The following is a 20,286-nucleotide window of genomic DNA, read 5'->3' on the forward strand; positions in this document are numbered from 1 at the left end:
CCTTAGGAGTGGGAGGAGAGGCTGCTGTGAAAGCCTACCCAGAAGTCTGTCTTGCCAGGGCTGTCTGTGTTCTGCATCCTGGTTGGGTTCTTTTATTTCTTTTAATTTTTTAGTTTTACTATTTTGTCTTTTTAGGGCCACACCTGTGGCACATGGAAGTTCCTAGGCTAGGGGTCAAATGGGAGCTGCAACTGCCGACCTACACCACAGTCACAGCAACATGGGATCTGAGCCACATCTGTGACCTACACCACAGCGCACCACAATGCCGGATCCTTAACCTACTGAGTGGAGCCAGGGATCGAACCCACATCCTCATGGATACTAGTCGGGTTTGTTACCACTGAGCCATGACAGGAGCTCCCCTGGCCAGGTTCTTTTAGATCCCCAATAATATTCTCAGCTTCCTGTGTGGTTTGCTAAGGCATTTCTTTCTCTTTCTCTCCCCAGCTCAAGTTAACTCAACAAGTATCAATTAGTCTGTTTTTCTGCTTAGTGAATATGAAGCGAATTAAGAGCAATGATATTTAGTCCCCACCCTTAAAAGGTTTACAGTCTAAAGTGGATGGGGAAGAAGCAGTTGGTGAGGCTCCTTTCTCTGCCCTAAAAGGGGGAGCCCTTCTTCACTGCTGTAGTCTCAGTTTCTAGAGTAGTGCTTGGGATATAGCATTATCTTGGTAAATGTTTGCTGAATGGATCGATATCAGTTTGAATTAGGTAGCCCCTTCAGCAATCTCCAGATTCTCTCTTCTCCCACTGGGAATCGTTTTTCATCATCAGTTGTGACCAGGCTTATTCAAGCAAGCATTAGGTTATTGACATTTTAGGCCTGTGCTAAATAACAACAATTATTTTAGAAGATCTGCTATTTTCCAGACACTGGCTGTATGCTTTGCAAATATTATCTCTTCTTCACAGTAGCCTATGGGGCAGGTCAGGACTCTCCTGCTTTCACAGGTGATGAGATCGAGGCTCAGAAGTTAAAAAGTTTGAAGGGATTTGTGTCCAATATCCTCTTCTCCTTCGTGTTGCAATCTGCTCAGTTTTGGTCAGTATCGTCTCACTTGCACGTTTGGGTAGAATTGGGGTCACTACAGTAGCTCCAGCCTTGCATTTATTCCATTGGACTGAGTGTGTGCGTGTAAGTCTTTCCATACTTCCTAAATTTAATTAAACCAACCCAGAGTTTGACTCATCCCCCACTTTTTGAAAAGCTTATGGGTGATACAGTACATAAGACTATAACCACAGCCACACACCCACAACATTTAGAGAACATCCAAGAAAGAGAACCCCTTCCAGCTCTTATAGACGCCGTCTCAAGCAAGACTATGTTTCCAAAATGACATATACAATAAAAACCAGACCCACCTAGCCAAAAATCATAAGAAAGATTTTATTATCTAGAGGAAGAAAATTAGTCCTAGATGACACAAACAACACAATGAAACAGTGGCATATTTAACTCTTGTCAGATGTCATGCTGGCCATGCCCAGCAGTCCTGAAATCATCTTATATGTAGGGTAAATGCAAAAGGAAGAAGTGTTTCATTAAGAGATTGAAGCTCTGTTTATACTTAGAGTAATATCTACCTATTATATACAGCCTGCTCTTTCAGAGGGTAATCTGGGGAATAGAAACCCTCATAACTTCCTAAAAAATGTGGATGTTTCCTTTGGTGGCACCCCCAGTCACCAGGACCTATGTACTCACATAAGGTCCTTTGCACCCTCCCTTAAGGTTCATCCACAACCTTTGTGACATCGAAATCTCCATGTTCTCTTTGAGTCCTGGGCTCCCCGTCCCCAGGTTTGGACAGACGTGAGTTTGGCTGGGGACTAGGCTGTGCCCTGTTTTGAGCAGACACGCACAGAGAAAGGGCAAGGTTTGGCATCTCCCCCACTCTCTGTGTTTTGCCCTTCTCTCCGTATTACCCCAGTCCATTTGCAACTCTATGCCATGGTGGTGGCTTCTGCTCCTTCCCTCTCTAAAAGGCTTCAGCTTCCTCTGATAGGGTCTATCTGGTTCTCACATTTGTATCAGCTAAAGTAAATACACACACACACAGATAATTTTTACCTAGATTTTCCAACCATACCACTAAAACAGTATAAATGTACATCTTGGATCTGTTCTTTAGAGACACATATAGAGATTGCAATCCCACCTTAGGTGAGGGGAGGGGGAGGGGCTAAATCTTGTCATCAAGAAATATACCTTGTATTATGTGATACAATACATAAGACTATAACCACAGCCACACACCCACAACATTAAGAGAACATTCAAAAAAGACCACCCCTTCCATCTCTTATAGAAGCCGTCTCAAGCAAGACTGTTTCCAAAATGACATTTCCTACTTGGATCTTTCCCATCTTCTTGGCTCACATTTGTCCCATTGTTTCTACATCGATGTGACATAGCTCTCCTAGTACTAAAGCATGGGTTTCCAATTGTCCTTATTATGGACCTTCCTTTGCAGCTTTAAGAGGCATCTCCTAACAACACACTGGATGTGGGCACCCTCTGCAGTGGCGTCACTCTAGTGTGCTCCTTGAGTTCTTGTCGCCTACTGGGGGAGAGTGTCTCCCGTCCTCATGCATCCACAAGGGAATGTTGACTCCCAGAGTCATTGTTAGAATAGCACTCGCAGCCCTTCTTGTCTTTCCCCCTATACTCGAGAGAGGTGGGAGAGGGATTTAGCTCATTGGTGGAATTTTGGGAGTCTGCCATCCTTGGCCCATATTTCTCATTTAAGCAAGGTTAAGGTAATAAATAACACTGCTGCTGATACTCAGGCCTCATTCATCCTTGAGGCACTCCCTTGATTGCAGTGGATGTTAGTTTTTTCTCTGTTCTTCCTTGTAACAAGCCTTTCAAGAAGAGGCTACTGTCCCTGCAAGGGTAGAGGCAGGGAAGTTCAACTACTTAGGAGTGGAGAGGCAGGGTATGGGGTAGGGATACAGCAAAAGCTATGTGTGGCCAAGATTAAAACTATCTTCTGGAGTTCCTTGTTGTGAATCAGTGGTTAATGAATCCGACTGGCATTCTTGAGGATGCGGGTTTGATCCCTGGCCTTGCTCAGTGGGCTAAGGATCTGATGTTGCCGTGAGTTGTGGTGGTGGTCACAGATGCAGCTCGGATCAGATCCCGCATTGCAGTGGCTGTGATGTAGGCCGGCAGCTGCAGTTCCAATTGGACTGCTAGCCTGGGAACCTTCATATGCTGTGGGTGCGGCCCTAAAAAAACACAAAACCAAAACCAAAACAAAAAACTACCTTTTGTAACCCTGAGCCTCTAGCAATAACGCTGATATTATTTTATCTTGAACTGGTCTATGTTTCAGTTCTTCAGTTGATTTGGAAATCAGAAGAGGAGAGAGGTGTGAGTTATTTCCTCCTTCAACTCCAAACAGCCTCTCCTAGGTCTTCCTGCATCTGAATCTCCCACGCTGATTGAATAATGGTTGAAAGGCCTCCTTTTCTCTCTTAAAAGAACTACTGTCCAGTCATATCTCTTCTCCCTTCTCATGTCTGTTCAGCCAGGCCCTGGAGCTCACAACCTTTTTCCCAAGAAATCCCTCTCTCCCTCCAGCTCAATCCAAATGTTATCCTTCATTTTTCATTTACTTTCCCACAGCAGTTCTTCTGGAGGAAAGATCCAAAATGTTTTTTCTTTTTTTCCCTTTTATGAGCCAATATCATTATACCTTGAGTCCTTGATTAAATCTGAAAATTCCAAATGTTTACTTCCATTGAGTTTTTCTGTATCTTAGAAAGCCCAATGAAGGGTTTCATTCTCTTAAATGATAAGGTTCTGTCTAATATTTAGAATGCACTTCGGTGAAAGCGCTGCAAAATCCAACTTAATTTGGATTAAATAACTTGGTTACTTCACATATCTCTATATCCAGAGGAGATATATGCTTTAGAATTAATATAACCAGGGATTCCAGCTCTATTCTGGCTCTTTTGGCAGTGGCCTTCACTTTGGCTTCATTTCCTTCTCAGCCTGCTTTCAGCAGTTTGGCTCACATGTACAACAGTGTCTAGAAAAAAAGAGTAGATGGTCACTTCTGAATATTTTTGACAGGGTAGACTTTTCCTAGAAATTCCACTATAAGTTTTATCCTGAAATAAAATCGTCCTGTATTGAGTCTCACATCCATTCCTGAAGCAGTCATGGACCACACCGTGGGTGGGGTGGGCTTTCCTTCTGCTGAGGGGTATGAGGTTAGTGGGCAGGGTGGATTACTGGGCTAGAGGCCATGCTGTTATGAAGGTAGGAAGGAGGAACTGGATGTGGGTAGACAACCAGAAAGGCCTGCCTCAGCCCCATTCCTCTAAAACAATTCATTGATAAAATCTACACCAATGGAGACCTGCTGTATAGCACAGGGAACTCTGCTCAATATTCTGTGATCAGCTATATGGGAAAAGTATCTGGAAAAGAATGGACATATGTATATGGATAACTGAATCATTTTGTTGTACAGCAGAAATTAACACAACATTGTAGGAGTTCCCGTCGTGGCGCAATGGTTAACAAATCCGACTAGGAACCATGAGGTTGCAGGTTAGATTCCTGGCCTTGCTCATTGGGTTAAGGATCTGGCGTTGCCATGAGCTGTGGTGTAGGTCACAGATGCGGCTCGGATCCCACATCGCTGTGGCTCTGGCATAGGCTGGTAGCTACAGCTCCGATTAGACCCCTAGCCTGGGGACTTCCATATGCCACGAGAGAGACCCTAGAAAAGGCAAAAAGACAGAAAAAAAAAACACATTGTAAATCAACTATATTTCAATAAAACTATAAAAAATTAAAAAACAAACAAAGTATATACCTTTGGCTGAGCTCTCAGTGTGGATCTCTGAAACTCATGCCCTGGCCAGAGGTCATGTCCCAGATAACTTGGCACCAAGTAAGGTCAGCTTCTTCTGAGAGGTTATGGACAAACTCTGCACATGCTGGCAATTCCAAAATAACCTCCTGAGCTTTGGCAGCAGTTCAGTGTAAGAAAAGGAAGAATCTGTTTCAAGTTGCTGATCTAGAGTCACTTCATTGCAGCACTAGTATTTTAAAGGTAAACTCTTCATGTTAATGATCAGCTGGTAATTAATCTAGACATTCATGGTTTACAGTCCTGGATGAGAAATGCAATCCATTCGTCAGTGAGGAAAACACAAAGTTTTGGTTGAAAAAATGCTTAATTATCTAAGAAGGTATAACTGTATGAAGCTTGCATGATATATACAGATATATCATGAAAGTGAAGAGGAAAGGAGGAAAGAAAGAAAAGAAAAGAAAGAGGAAAAGAAAGAAAAAAGAAAGCAAGATCTAGGTATCTCTCTTTTTCTCTCTCCCTGTCCCTCTCTCTCCATCTCTTTTTCTCTTTCTCTGTCTCTGTCTCTGTCTCTCTCTCACACACACACTCCCCTCAGGTCTTGGGCAAAGACACAGGATGCCTACTCCTATATGAAAAATTAAAGTGAGAATATTGACTCCCATTCAGAAATCTTCCCCATTCAGAAATCCTTCTCTTTTGTGTCAGTAGGGATTCTATAAGACTCTAACTCTTAACATAAGGTTAAGTACACAAGGATTTTATCAGGGGAGATGCACAGGTAGAGGTATGTAGAGCCAGCGCAGGCCAAGGAACAATCAGCTCTCTGTGCAAGTGTGACCCAGAATGAAACATAGAAGAGAGGTTTGGGCTGGAATGCCCAAGACTGCTGTCTTCTCCAAGGAAGCTTCAGTAAAGCTGACAGCGAGTCCTTGAGCTGAAGCCCACTGATAGACTGTCCCTAGAACAGTCTGTGGTATCATACCGTCTGTGTCCTGCCATTGGAGGCAGAGCCTTCCCGAGCTGTGTACAGGCCTGGGGCAAAAGGAAGTGATACATACTCCTCTTGACTTAATTTCAAATTTTGATATTTTGGTATTTTTGTCCAACATTGATTTTTTTGCATTAATTTTTACATCAAATATGTTTTATTTATATTTATTACTGAGTTGTTTGGCACTTCTTGAATTTGTACACCTGAGGCAAGGGCCTCACTTGCCTCATGCTGGTCCAGGCCCTGACGGATGCAGCGCAGCAGGGCTGATGGAGTTCTAGGTGCAGTGGCTGGGGCCCGGGAGTGGGAAGCCTGCAAGATGTGTTGTCATGGCGACCACGCCTTCTTCTAGAGGAAGAAGTGACAGGAATGGAAAAAACACCCACTTGGAAGGATATTGTTGGCAGTAAACAGCACATCTGTAAGGCACAGCAAGGATTGGTAGTACTTCCTTTAGGATGAACTAAGGCAGAAATGCACAAAGAACCAGAGAAGAGAGGCTGGCAGGAGATGCTTTGAGACACTCTTGAAAGGATCCCAGAAGAATAACCGGAATGAGATGCATGTCATATTTAAATCAATTTAACTTTGGGTTTTTAGGGAGTGACCTCTCCTTAAAGCAAGGTGCCTAAATAAACAGAACCCATAGTCAAGGATGAATCCCTCTTTGCAGGAAGTTATACTTGTTTGGGAGTGGACCATCTGGCCCTTCTCCGTAGGTTATAGATGACCTGAAGATGATTCTTTTGCTCTGAAACTCTAAAATTGACTAAATTGTTCTAGGTCAAGATCAGGATTAATAAGTGTTTTGAGAGTGCAGCAAGTTCAACATGTACAAAATTTCAGATAAGAGAGCCTTGACTTCTCCCTGGGAGAGTCATACCACTTCCTTCAAGAAACATGATTCACCTCCTTCATCTCCTTAAGCATACGGATTGTTTCTTGTTTCTGATGACTATTTGCTCATCCAGCAAACAGAGCGTGACCCACATTAAATAATCGATAAACATTTCCTGCTTGGATATATGATTGAATGAACACTTGAAATGGATTTAAGATAGATGAAGAGTCTGGTTGAAACTCCAGGCAGAGGCAGCATCATGAGCAAAGGCGTTCACATATAAGAATATCTATTCATGTGAGAAAGAGGACAGTCTTCGGGGCAGAGGCAAAGAGAAGGGGAGGCCTTTATAGATGATAAAGGGCCAAGGATGCTTAGGTTGAGGAGTCCTACAGAGAATGGGGCGGGAGTGTAGCTGATTGGTGCCAGATCCATTCTGACTGGTAGCTTTCTGCGATGACCTGTTTCGTCACATGTTGCTAACTCAGGATCCAGGATAGCTGTAGTGAAGTCAGGTCAACCCTTGTCCTCCCAGGCCTCCAGAGAGGGGTCCCCTGCCATGACCCTTTCCTTTGAAGTTTGATCTTAGCTCCTTATGCACCCTGGTGTGCTCTGCCCATGAGTCTCCATCCATTGAGCGATTGATTGGATTTGAGTGTTCGGATGAAATTATAGAGCAGAACTTGAGCTAAGAGCATATGCCACATTTCGGGGTGACAAGCTGTGTTTTTGAGTGGTCTATTCAGAGCTGGGCATGTACCACAGAGAGGTGCCTTTACCCTTCAAGAGAAAGAAGAAAAGACTCAAACATCTCTCACTAGTGTTGATTAAGGATCCCTCATTCTTTGAACTTGGAAATGTATTCTAAAAATTATTTTCATTCTATTTGAGAGGCTAAATATTGAAAGGAAGCCCACAGCAAATAGGTCTCTTGGATCCACGGTGTGTAAGGATCATTAGCTTTTTCCTTTATACTCACATGGGAAGTTGCAAGTCCCTGAAATAAAGTCCCTGAAGCTGCTTCTTACCTCTGACCCTAACTTTTGTTTAACCCTCAGCTCAGACACTTCTCCCCAGCCTTGTCTTTCGGCTTTCCATAAAATTAATATCTAACAACATCGGTGGCAATCCATGTGGACAGTGTGCTTGGCCCTTGTATCCGGCTTCCCCACAGGGCACTTTTTAGATGACTCTCTTGGCTTCGGCTGTCAGTCTGGGCACCCCGGGTGTGACTTCCCGTGTTCTTAGGCATCTGGGACATGACAAACTGGTTTGGCTCTCAGGGTCCCTAGACCTTTCTCATCTGGGAGGAAAATTAAAAAATAAAGAAAATGGGGGGCGGGAGGACAAGATGGCGGAGGAGTAGGGGGACACGCTCGCCCTCTCCCACAAACACAACAAAAAAAGCACATCTACAGAAGAAATGACTCGCACAGAACAACAACCAATCGCTGGCAGAGGAACCTAAACTCCAATAACGGCAAGAAGTTCGTGACATTATTGGGCAGAACGGGAGAAAAGAGGAGAGTGAGAGAAGGTGAATCCGAGCGGGACGGGCGCTCCCGAAAGGGAACTGCGGAGGAGAAAGGGATCCCGCACCCTGGAAAGTCTCCTACCGGGGGAAAGATCAAACGAACCGGAGGAATCTCCAGATGCAGAGAAGAGTGTAGCAGTAAGTCGGAGTACGGAAAAACGATCAAGAACCCAACGGACCATCTGAACTACGGGCACAGTCACCAAAAATTGAGACGCCTGGGTGGGGGCTGGGCACCGAATCCTCGGCTCCAGAGGTTAGTCCCCGGGAAAGGGCCGGGGGACGCCTGGGTGGGGGCTGGGCACCAAGACCTCAGCTCTGAAGGTTGGTCCCCGAGAGGGGGCCGGGGGACGCCTGGGTTGGGGCTGGGCACCGAGACCTCGCCTCCGAAGGTTAGTCCCCAAGAAAGGGCCGGGGGGCGCCGCCTGGGTGGGGGCTGGGCACCGAGACCTCGGCTCCAGAGATTAGTCCCCGGGCTAGGGGGGCGGGGAAGAGCGGAAACTGCTTGGGAGGTCTCTAAACCATTTGACGGGGCAGAGACTGCCTGGGAGACTAGAAAACAAAGCTGTCGCAGAGGAAGGGAGCAATACTCTAGGGGCGGGGAAGTGGAACGCCGCCTCAGAGGGAACCTGGGAGAAGAGCCTGGTCTGCGCCCGTGCTGGGGAGGGGAGAGAAGAAGGGGTGGGTCCCCATAGAATACCCCCCACGCCACAGCAAGCTTACAGGCCCGCTAGCTAGCAGAAAGCTGTGCTTCCCAGTGCATTCCCTCCCCCCACCCCCGCCACCCCCTACGCTCTCGCCAAACCTGGGGCTGCCTGCCATCCAGGAGGGCTGGCCTCAACAATTGCCTGAAGCCTACCACCGCAGGGGCTCTCCCTGCACAGGCCTGCTTGCCCTTTGGAGGGGCTACACTTCCACAGAGCAGCACCAAACACCACCAGCCCCCTAGAAAAGGCCTGCAGCCCAGAAAAGCTAGAACAAGCCTAGCCAGGCCGTGAATAGATCGACCTAATTCTCCGACGGTTTTTCTGAGACGGGCTCCCCCGGGGAGGAGCCTCTTGAGTCTCCAAGGGCCTTGCTACACGCCCAAGACCCCAGGGGGTGCTAAGACCTAGGGGACCAGCTGCATAGGACTGCCAGCTCCAGGCAGGACCCCCTGCAGCCCAGAAAAGCTGCAACAAGCCTGGCCGAATCGGGAAAAGATCTCAGACGGTCTTTCTGAGTCGGGCTGTCCTGGGGAGGAGCCTCTTGAGTCTCCAAGGGCCTTGCTACACGCCCAAGACCCCAGGGGGTGCTAAGACCTAGGGGACCAGCTGCATAGGACTGCCAGCTCCAGGCAGGACCCCCTGCAGCCCAGAAAAGCTGCAACAAGCCTGGCGGAATCGGGAAAAGATCTCAGACGGTCTTTCTGAGTCGGGCTGTCCTGGGGAGGAGCCTCTTGAGTCTCCAAGGGCCCTGCTACCCGCCCAAGACCCCAAGGGGTGCTGAGACCTAGTGGACCAGCTGCATAGGACTGCCAGCTCCAGGCAGGACCCCCTGCAGCCCAGAAAAGCTGCAACAAGCCTGGCGGAATCGGGAAAAGATCTCAGACGGTCTTTCTGAGTCGGGCTGTCCTGGGGAGGAGCCTCTTGAGCCTCCAAGGGCCCTGCTACCCGCCCAAGACCCCAGGGGGTGCTGAGACCTAGTGGACCAGCTGCATAGGACTGCCAGCTCCAGGCAGGACCCCCTGCAGCCCAGAAAAGCTGCAACAAGCCTGGCCGAATCGGGAAAAGATCTCAAACGGTCTTTCTGAATCGGGCTGCCCTGGGGAGGAGCCTCTTGAGTCTCCAAGGGCCCTGCTACCCGCCCAAGACCCCAGGGGGTGCTGAGACCTAGTGGACCAGCTGCATAGGACTGCCAGCTCCAGGCAGGACCCCCTGCAGCCCAGAAAAGCTGCAACAAGCCTGGCCGAATCAGGAAAAGATCTCAAACGGTCTTTCTGAATCGGGCTGCCCTGGGGAGGAGCCTCTTGAGTCTCCAAGGGCCCTGCTACCCGCCCAAGACCCCAAGGGGTGCTGAGACCTAGTGGACCAGCTGCATAGGACTGCCAGCTCCAGGCAGGACCCCCTGCAGCCCAGAAAAGCTGCAACAAGCCTGGCCGAATTGGGAAAAGATCTCAGACGGTCTTTCTGAATCGGGCTGTTCTGGGGAGGAGCCTCTTGAGTCTCCAAAGGCCCTGCTACTCGCCCAAGACCCCAAGGGGTGCTGAGACCTAGTGGACCAGCTGCATAGGACTGCCAGCTCCAGGCAGGACCCCCTGCAGCCCAGAAAAGCTGCAACAAGCCTGGCGGAATCGGGAAAAGATCTCAGACGGTCTTTCTGAATCGGGCTGCCCTGGGGAGGAACCTCTTGAGTCTCCAAGGGCCCTGCTACCCGCCCAAGACCCCAGGGGGTGCTGAGAACCAAGTGAAATCTGCTACCATCGTGGGGTGGACCTCCCAGTCCTGTCTGCCCTCAGGAAGTCCTCCTTTGCTTCAAAGAAACACTGTTAGTCCCATCAACACTCCAGAAAAGCCACACTGCCTCAAAAAAAGATTGACCAACAACGACAGCCCTCAGGAAATATTCCACGGCAGTGACAAGGCAAACACTACCCGATAACGGAGAGTACAACTCCCTCAGGAGAAAGAAGACAACAAGCAAGATGAAGAAGCTGAGAAACCACCCCCAGTCAAACCAACAGGAGAACTCACCTAAAACAGTCAACAATGAAACTGATCTCTGCAGTCTGACAGACCTGGAGTTCAAAAGAGAAATAGTGAAAATACTGAAGGAATTAAGAGAAGATATGAACAGCAATGCAGATACCCTCAGAAAGGAGCTAGAAAATATAAGGAGGAGCCAAGAAAAACTAGAACATTCATTTGCAGAGATGCAAACTGAACTAGGGGCAGTAAAAACCAGAATGAATAATGCAGAAGAACGAATCAGTGATATGGAAGATAGAATAATGGAAATCACTCAATCTGGTCAACAGACAGAAAACCGAATCAAAAAACTGGAAAGCAATATAAGAGACCTATGGGATAATATAAAACGAGCCAATCTACGCATAATAGGAATTCCAGAAGGAGTAGAAAAAGATAAGGGAATGGAAAATATATTTGAAGAAATTATCGCTGGAAACTTCCCAAATCTAAAGGATACTGGATTCAAGATACAAGAAGCACAGAGGGCCCCAAACAAACTGAACCCAAACAGACCCACACCAAGACACATCATAATAAAAATGGCAAAAGTTAGTGATAAAGAGAGGATCCTAAAGGCAGCAAGAGAAAAACAGAATGTTACCTACAAGGGAACCCCCATAAGAATATCAGCTGATTTCTCTACAGAAACACTACAGGCCAGGAGGGAATGGCAAGAGATATTTAAAGTGCTCAAAGGAAAAAATATGCAACCTAGAATACTTTATCCAGCAAGAATATCATTTAAAATAGAAGGGGAAATAAAAATTTTTCCCAACAAACAAAAACTTAAAGAATACAGCAACACAAAACCCAGGTTAAAGGAAATATTGAAAGGGCTTCTCTAAACCAAAAGAAAGGAAGGAAAGGGAAGAAAAAAGAAAAAAAAAAAAAAAAAAGAAGAAGAAGAAGAGGAAGAACTAGGACAGAGGAAGATACAATCAGAGAGCAGTCATTCAAATAAGCCAGCATACAGATTTAATCATGAACATGCTTCAAACAAAATAAAATTAAAAAGAAAAAAATAAAAGAGTCATCAAAACCATAAAATGTGGGCAAGGGATGTTAGGAGGTAAATAATCCTTTTTGTTTGTATGTATGTCTCTCTTCTTAATTTTAATATAATAATGAAGTGTTTGAACTTACAGGACCATCAGGCTAAAACACACAATTATGGGAAGGGGTTAGCATACTTAAAAAACAGGGCAACCACAAGCCAAAACCAAATATTGCATTTGCAAAAAATGAAAAAAAAAACACTCAAGCAGATAATAACAGGAGACCATCCAACCAAAAAAAAAAAAAAAAAAAAAAAAAAAAAAAAAAAAAAAAAAAAGAAAGGAAGAATGGAGAACCATAGAATCAACTGGAACACGAGGATCAAATGGCAATAAATAATCATCTATCAATTATCACCTTAAATGTCAATGGACTGAATGCCCCAATCAAAAGACACAGAATGGCTGAGTGGATAAAACGGCAAAAACCTTCAATATGCTGCCTACAAGAAACTCACCTTAGGACAAAAGATACATATAGATTGAAAGTGAAAGGCTGGGGAAAAGTATTTCATGCCAATAGACATGACAGAAAAGCAGGAGTTGCAACGCTCATATCAGACAAAATAGACTTTAAAACAAAAGACATAAAGAAAGACAAAGAAGGACACTATTTAATGATTAAGGGATCCATCCAAGGAGAGGATGTTACTATCATCAACATATATGCCCCAAACATAGGAGCACCCAGATACATACAACAAATATTAACAGACATAAAGGGAGATATTGATGAGAATACAATCATAGTAGGAGACCTAAATACCCCCCTCACATCAATGGACAGATCCTCTAGACAGAAAACCAATAAAGCAACAGAGATCCTAAAGGAAACAATAGAAAAGTTAGACTTAATTGATATCTTCAGGACACTACATCCAAAAAAATCAGAATACACATTCTTCTCAAATGCTCATGGAACATTCTCAAGAATTGACCACATATTGGGACATAAAGCGAATCTCAATAAATTTAGGAGCATAGAAATTATCTCAAGTATCTTCTCTGACCACAATGCCATGAAATTAGAAATCAACCATGGGAAAAGGAAAGAGAAAAAACCTACTCCATGGAGACTAAACAACATGCTACTAAAAAACCAATGGGTCAATGAGGAAATCAAGAAGGAAATTAAAAACTATCTTGAAACAAATGATAATGAAGACACAACCTCTCAAAATCTATGGGATGCTGCGAAAGCAGTGCTCAGAGGGAAATTTATAGCAATACAGGCCTTTCTCAAAAAAGAAGAAAGATCCCAAATTGACAACTTAACCCTCCACCTAAATGAATTAGAAAAAGAAGAACAAAGAAGTCCTAAAGTCAGCAGAAGGAAGGAAATTGTAAAGATCAAAGAAGAAATCAATAAAATAGAGACTCAAAAAACAATAGAGAAAATTAATAAAACCAAGAGCTGGTTCTTTGAAAAGGTGAACAAAATTGATAAACCCCTGGCCAGACTCACTAAAAAGAGGAGAGAAAGAACCCAAATCACCAAAATTATAAATGAAAAAGGAGAAATCACAACGGATACAGCAGAAATACAAAAAACCATAAGAGAATACTATGAACAACTATATGGCAATAAGTTTGACAATCTGGAAGAAATGGACAATTTTCTAGAATCTTACAGCCTGCCAAAACTGAATCAAGCAGAAACAGACCAACTGAACAGACCAATCACCAGAAATGAAATTGAAGAGGTCATAAAATCACTCCCTACAAATAAAAGCCCAGGACCAGATGGCTTCACAGGTGAATTCTATCAAACATATAAAGAGGAATTGGTGCCCATCCTCCTTAAACTCTTTCAAAAGGTTGAAGAAGAAGGAATACTCCCAAAGACATTCTATGAGGCCACCATCACCCTCATTCCAAAACCAGGCAGAGATACCACCAAAAAAGAAAACTATCGCCCAATATCATTGATGAATATAGATGCAAAAATTCTCAACAAAATCTTAGCCAACCGAATCCAACAACATATCAAAAAAATTATACACCATGACCAGGTTGGGTTCATCCCAGGTTCTCAAGGATGGTTCAACATACGCAAATCAATCAACATCATACACCACATTAACAAAAAAAAGGTCAAAAATCATATGATCATCTCAATAGATGCAGAAAAAGCATTTGACAAAGTTCAACATCCATTCATGATCAAGACCCTCGCCAAAGTGGGTATAGAGGGAACATTCCTGAATATAATCAAAGCCATTTATGATAAACCCACAGCAAATATAATCCTCAATGGGGAAAAACTGAAAGCCTTCTCACTCAAATCTGGAACAAGACAGGGATGCCCACTCTCACCACTGCTCTTCAACATCGTTTTGGAAGTCTTAGCCACAGCAATTAGACAAACAAAAGAAATCAAAGGCATCCATATAGGAAGAGAAGAGATCAAACTGTCACTGTATGCAGATGACATGATTCTATACCTAGAAAACCCTAAGGACTCAACCCCAAAACTCCTTGAACTGATTAATAAATTCAGCAAAGTGGCAGGATATAAGATTAACATTCAGAAGTCAGTTGCATTTCTGTATACCAGCAATGAAGCATTAGAAAAGGAATACAAAAATACGATACCTTTTAAAATTGTACCTCACAAAATCAAATACCTCGGAATACACCTAACCAAAGAGGTAAAGGACCTATATGCCGAGAACTATAAAACCTTAATCAAAGAAATCAAAGAAGATGTAAAAAAATGGAAAGATATTCCATGTTCCTGGATTGGAAAAATCAATATTGTGAAAATGGCCATCCTACCCAAAGCAATCTACAGATTCAATGCAATCCCTATCAAATTACCCATGACATTTTTCACAGAACTAGAACAAACAATCCAAACATTTATATGGAACCACAAAAGACCGAGAATCGCCAAAGCAATCCTGAGAAACAAAAACCAAGCAGGAGGCATCACTCTCCCAGACTTCAAGAAATACTACAAAGCCACAGTCATCAAAACAGTGTGGTACTGGTATCAAAACAGACAGACAGACCAATGGAACAGAATAGAGAATCTGGAAATTAACCCTGACACCTATGGTCAATTAATCTTTGACAAGGGAGGCAAGAACATCAAATGGGAAAAGGAAAGTCTATTCAGCAAGTATTGCTGGGAAACCTGGACAGCTGTATGCAAAGCAATGAAACTAGAACACACCCTCACACCATGCACAAAAATAAACTCCAAATGGCTGAAAGACTTAAATATACGACAGGACACCATCAAACTCCTAGAAGAAAACATAGGCAAAACACTCTCTGACATCAACATCATGAATATTTTCTCAGGTCAGTCTCCCAAAGCAATAGAAATTAGAGCAAAAATAAACCCATGGGACCTCATCAAACTGAAAAGCTTTTGCACAGCAAAGGAAACCCAAAAGAAAACAAAAAGACAACTTACAGAATGGGAGAAAATAGTTTCAAATGATGCAACTGACAAGGGCTTAATCTCTAGAATATACAAGCAACTTATACAACTCAACAGCAAAAAAACCAATCAATCAATGGAAAAATGGGCAAAAGACCTGAATAGACATTTCTCCAAGGAAGATATACAGATGGCCAACAAACACATGAAAAAATGCTCAACATCGCTGATTATAAGAGAAATGCAAATCAAAACTACCATGAGATACCACCTCACACCAGTCAGAATGGCCATCATTAATAAATCCACAAATAACAAGTGCTGGAGGGGCTGTGGAGAAAAGGGAACCCTCCTGCACTGTTGGTGGGAATGTAAACTGGTACAGCCACTATGGAGAACAGTTTGGAGATACCTTAGAAATCTATACATAGAACTTCCATATGACCCTGCAATCCCACTCTTGGGCATCTATCCGGACAAAGCTCTACTTAAAAGAGACACATGCACCCGCATGTTCATTGCAGCACTATTCACAATAGCCAGGACATGGAAACAATCCAAATGTCCATCGACAGAGGATTGGATTCGGAAGATGTGGTATATATACACGATGGAATACTACTCAGCCATAAAAAAGGATGACATCATGCCATTTGCAGCAACATGGATGGAACTAGAGAATCTCATACTGAGTGAAATGAGCCAGAAAGACAAAGACAAATACCATATGACATCACTTATAACTGGAATCTAATATCCAGCACAAATGAACATCTCCTCAGAAAAGAAAATCAATCATGGACTTGGAGAAGAGACTTGTGGTTGCCTGATGGGAGGGGGAGGGAGTGGGAGGGATCGGGAGCTTGGGCTTATCAGACACAACTTAGAATAGATTTACAAGGAGATCCCGCTGAATAGCATTGATAACTATGTCTAGATACTCATGTTGCAACAGAAGAAATGGTGGGGGAAAAACTGTAATTGTAATGTATACATGTAAGGATAACCTGACCCCCTTGCTGTACAGTGGGAAAATAAAATTAAAAAAAAAAAAAAAAAAAAAATAAAAAAAAAAAAAAAGAAAGTTAAAAAAAAAAAAAAAAAAAAAAAAAAAAATAAAGAAAATGGTCACACAAATCTTGATTTCCAGATTAATAAAAAATTTAAACCTTTGTGCGTTATACCAAAGGGCATAGGATGGTATAAACAACTTTCCTGATGATCCCATTGGCTCTGAGAGCAGTTGCTTACCTCCCCTGAATCTAAGGCGCCCATGGAGACTGTCTGTCAGACTCTAGCAACAGGGCAGATACTAATTCTAATCCTCTAATCAAGCATAGGTGTTACTGCCTCCAGCTCGTGGATATGAACACTGAGGATGGGAGAAGGCTTGTAACTTGCCTCAGGGCACCCAGCTGGTGAAGGGTGGTTCTGTTTTTATTTATTTATTTATTTTTTGTCTTTTTTAGGGCTGCACTCACAGCATATGGAAGCACCCAGGCTAGGGGTAGAATCAGAGCTGCAGCTGCTGGTCTACACCACAGCCACAGCAAGATCTGAGCCGTGTCTGTGACCCACTCCACAGCTCACAGCAATGCCCGGTCCTTAACCCACTGAGCAAGGCCAGGGGTTGAACCCATGTCCTCATGGATAATAGTCGGGTTTGTTACTGCTGGGCCACAGCAGGAACTCCAAGAGTGGTTCTAGAATTCAAATCCTAGGGTTTTTGACTTCTGTGTCTGGCTCGTTGCTTTCTTCTCTATTTTTTCCTGCTAGTTGACAACAAGGGGCTGATTTCTAGGGATATTGTTGCTATGTATCAATTTAGGTATGACCATCTTTTGATCTGACTGGTCACTAGACATTGGAGCAGTGACTGTCCCTGTCAGAAGAGCCCATCCAAATAGTATTGGGAGTATTTTCCACCAGGGCAGAGCAGTATTTGCTTCAACTTTATTGATGAGACCATTCAATCAAGTTTTATAATTAGATCTAATTAACACTCCTGTGGCTGCTTATTCTTCTGTTTTTGTTTTTTGTTTTTTTGTTTTTGTTTTTGTATCAATCTGCAGCTGTATTGGCATCTGAAAAGATTCAAAGGCTCCCTGGACTTTAAAAAGAAGCAAAGAAATTTCCTATGTGATTGTTGCTATCAAAACCCCACTAAAAAGGCAAAGCAGGAAACTATCCCTGGAGCTCATGTGGAAAAATATTTGTGTGACATAAACTGAGTCTATGTGGTTTCTTATGGCAAGGCATGATAGATTCACCATGAATTAAAACTGTATGGCTCTGGGGTTTTTCAGAATGGACTTTCTTTTTTTCCATTTAAGAATGTCACTTTTAAGATCATCCCAGGTATAGGAAATGATGTCTCTCCCTGGACTTCATATAACCAGTGGGTAGTGTCATTTCTATGAGCTGATCCCTGTGTAATATCTTGTGCTATTAAAAACTATATGATCTTAAATATTTATAATGAGAAAAGTAATATTCAGCATCTTACATGCATTATTAACAGTCTCTAAATACATCTTCCAAATCAATTACAGCATGTGTTGTACCCCTACCATTGAAATTTACCTTCCCATTTTGGTTATTGCGTTTGAGGCCAAGGAATGATAGGTCCCAAAAGACTATTGTGACCCAGATTCAGTTTCCATATGTTCAGTGCTTCCTGGGGTTTTCATAGCCATTCACTTGCTGACTGCAACTATGTATATTCATGCTCATATAAAATTAAAATGTCTCATTATTAAGATTTTTAAGACTCAATTAAAAGAGCCCTTGACTGGATTTTGGATGATCTGAGTTCTAGTCCTAGCTTCAGTGCTGACATGCTGGGTGTCTTGGACTTCACTTTCCTCACCTTGAAATGAGGACTTGAAATAAACAGCATATTTCCTGCAAAGCACAGGGAGATTTGGGCCACACACCTGGCAGGCTGGAGGAAAGACAACTGCAAGAACCTGACAGAGTTTGGCCAATGAGACAGCTACTGAAAAACCCAGACTTTAGAAGAAATACCACAGGCATGCGCCATTTTCCTATTTGGAGTGAGGGTGGTGGTTTGATTCCCTCTTGTGGCTAGGACTCACTAGGAAATGGATTGTCCCACTTATCAGTCATCCTGGAGCAAGAAATGTTATGGTTCTTAAAAGTAGGGAGGGGCAGATTTTCTTATTAGTGTAGACTGAATGTCTATGTCCCCCCCAAATTCGTATGTTGAAGTCCTAGTCCCCAATGGGATGTTAGGAAGTAGAACTTGAGAAGTAATAGGTCATAAGGATGGGGCCTCCTGAATGGGATTAGTGTCCTTATAAAAGGGTCTCAGAAGTCTCCCTCCTTTCTTCCACCAGGTAAGGACACAGTGAGATGACTGTCGTGAACCAAAAAGCAGGTTCTCTTCAGATACCAAAGCAGTCCGTTCATCAATCTTGGATCACATAGCCTTCAGAACTGTGAGAAATAAATGTCTGTTCTTTATAAGCCACCAGTCTATGACATTAGGTTACAGCAGCTCAAACAGACTCACAGATGTGGAGATGTCTGGAAAGTATCATGGGCAAAGGTAGGGTTGACAAGAAGTGGGTTAGAAGTTGAATGGGAATAGTGAGGTTGGGTTTGTGTCAATGGGCTTTAGACTCACAGCTTCTAGAGAGTACAAAGTATTGTCTCTGGTTACTTAGATTCTGTAGTCTTCAATGTGTCTTCTTGACACATTGGGTCTGAATTCTACTATGGGGAATGCAAGAGATCAATGTCCTTCCCTGTGGCACAAGCTGGGGTGTCATGGAGGCAGATGCTGCCAGGACAGTAGTCAGTGGCTACAGAGGGAGAAGCATGGAGACTGGCCCAGGAGGCTGGGTGGAAGCACTGGAGGAACTTGTTTCAGGGCCATGAGATGCAGTCCCTGGGAAGCTCTGTGACCTAACAGGTGAGAGAAGGATGTGTCTGGGAAAGGATAGAGGGCTAAGATCCTCTTCTATGCCATACTGAAGATCTTAGCTTCCATCTAGGAAATAGGAGGCAATCAGAATTGAGCCAGGTGAAAATAAATCATATTTATATTTCATAAAGGGAAACATGGAGTCGGTGTGGGGAGGTGCTGGGGAAGAGATGGAAAGTGGTCTAAAGTGGTCTTAGCATCTTATGTCAGGCTTAATAAATGCCAGGAACTCAATGTGGAGCATCAGCTGTATGGAGTAATTGGGCTGGTTATCTAAAGCTTTCATTTTGGACTCCAGGTTGTCCTAAGCCCCTACTCTCTAAACGCCTCAGTAGAGCAGAGTATAGTTAACTCATGACTCTAAGTTTGCATTTAACATGTTAGTAACCATCACTATTTGAAGCCCTCTGAAAGAAAAGGAGAGAAAATACATGAGTGTGTGCATGCATGTGCATGTGCGTGTATGTACATGTTGTGCACACCCAAGTGTGTGTGCACTGGTTGGAATTTACAGTATAAAACCCCGACTGCAGGATGAAGAAAGTGTCCACCAGGAGTCAGAATACCTGTGCTCTTTATTCTTGCCCAGTGCCAATTAGTCATTTAACTCTGGTTAGACCCCAGCTTACCTGGGACTCTCTTTCCTCCTTTGTCAGGTAGAGGTAGGGTGTGAACCAGACTTCTAAGAACCTTAGCTGATAGAACATGTTTATTTTATATTTCTTTTTTTTTTTTGGCCACACCCACGGTATGCAGAAGCTCTGCAGGTGATGCTCGAACCTGCGCTCCAGCAGTGACAAAGCCGGATCCTTAACCCACTAGGCCACCAGAGAACTCCAACGTTTTTATTTTATAAATGATTCCTTCCATCATATCTTAGACAAGGCTCCCAGTTTACAGATATTGTGAATTGTTTTAAGTTCCACGGCATGCTATATGTTTTATGTAA

This window comes from Sus scrofa, chromosome 3 (genome assembly GCF_054392235.1).
Source record: "Sus scrofa isolate SSC_HxYL_T2T_F1_AM1 chromosome 3, Sscrofa_HxYL_maternal_Yorkshire_Landrace_v2.0, whole genome shotgun sequence".
NCBI lineage: Eukaryota > Metazoa > Chordata > Mammalia > Artiodactyla > Suidae > Sus > Sus scrofa.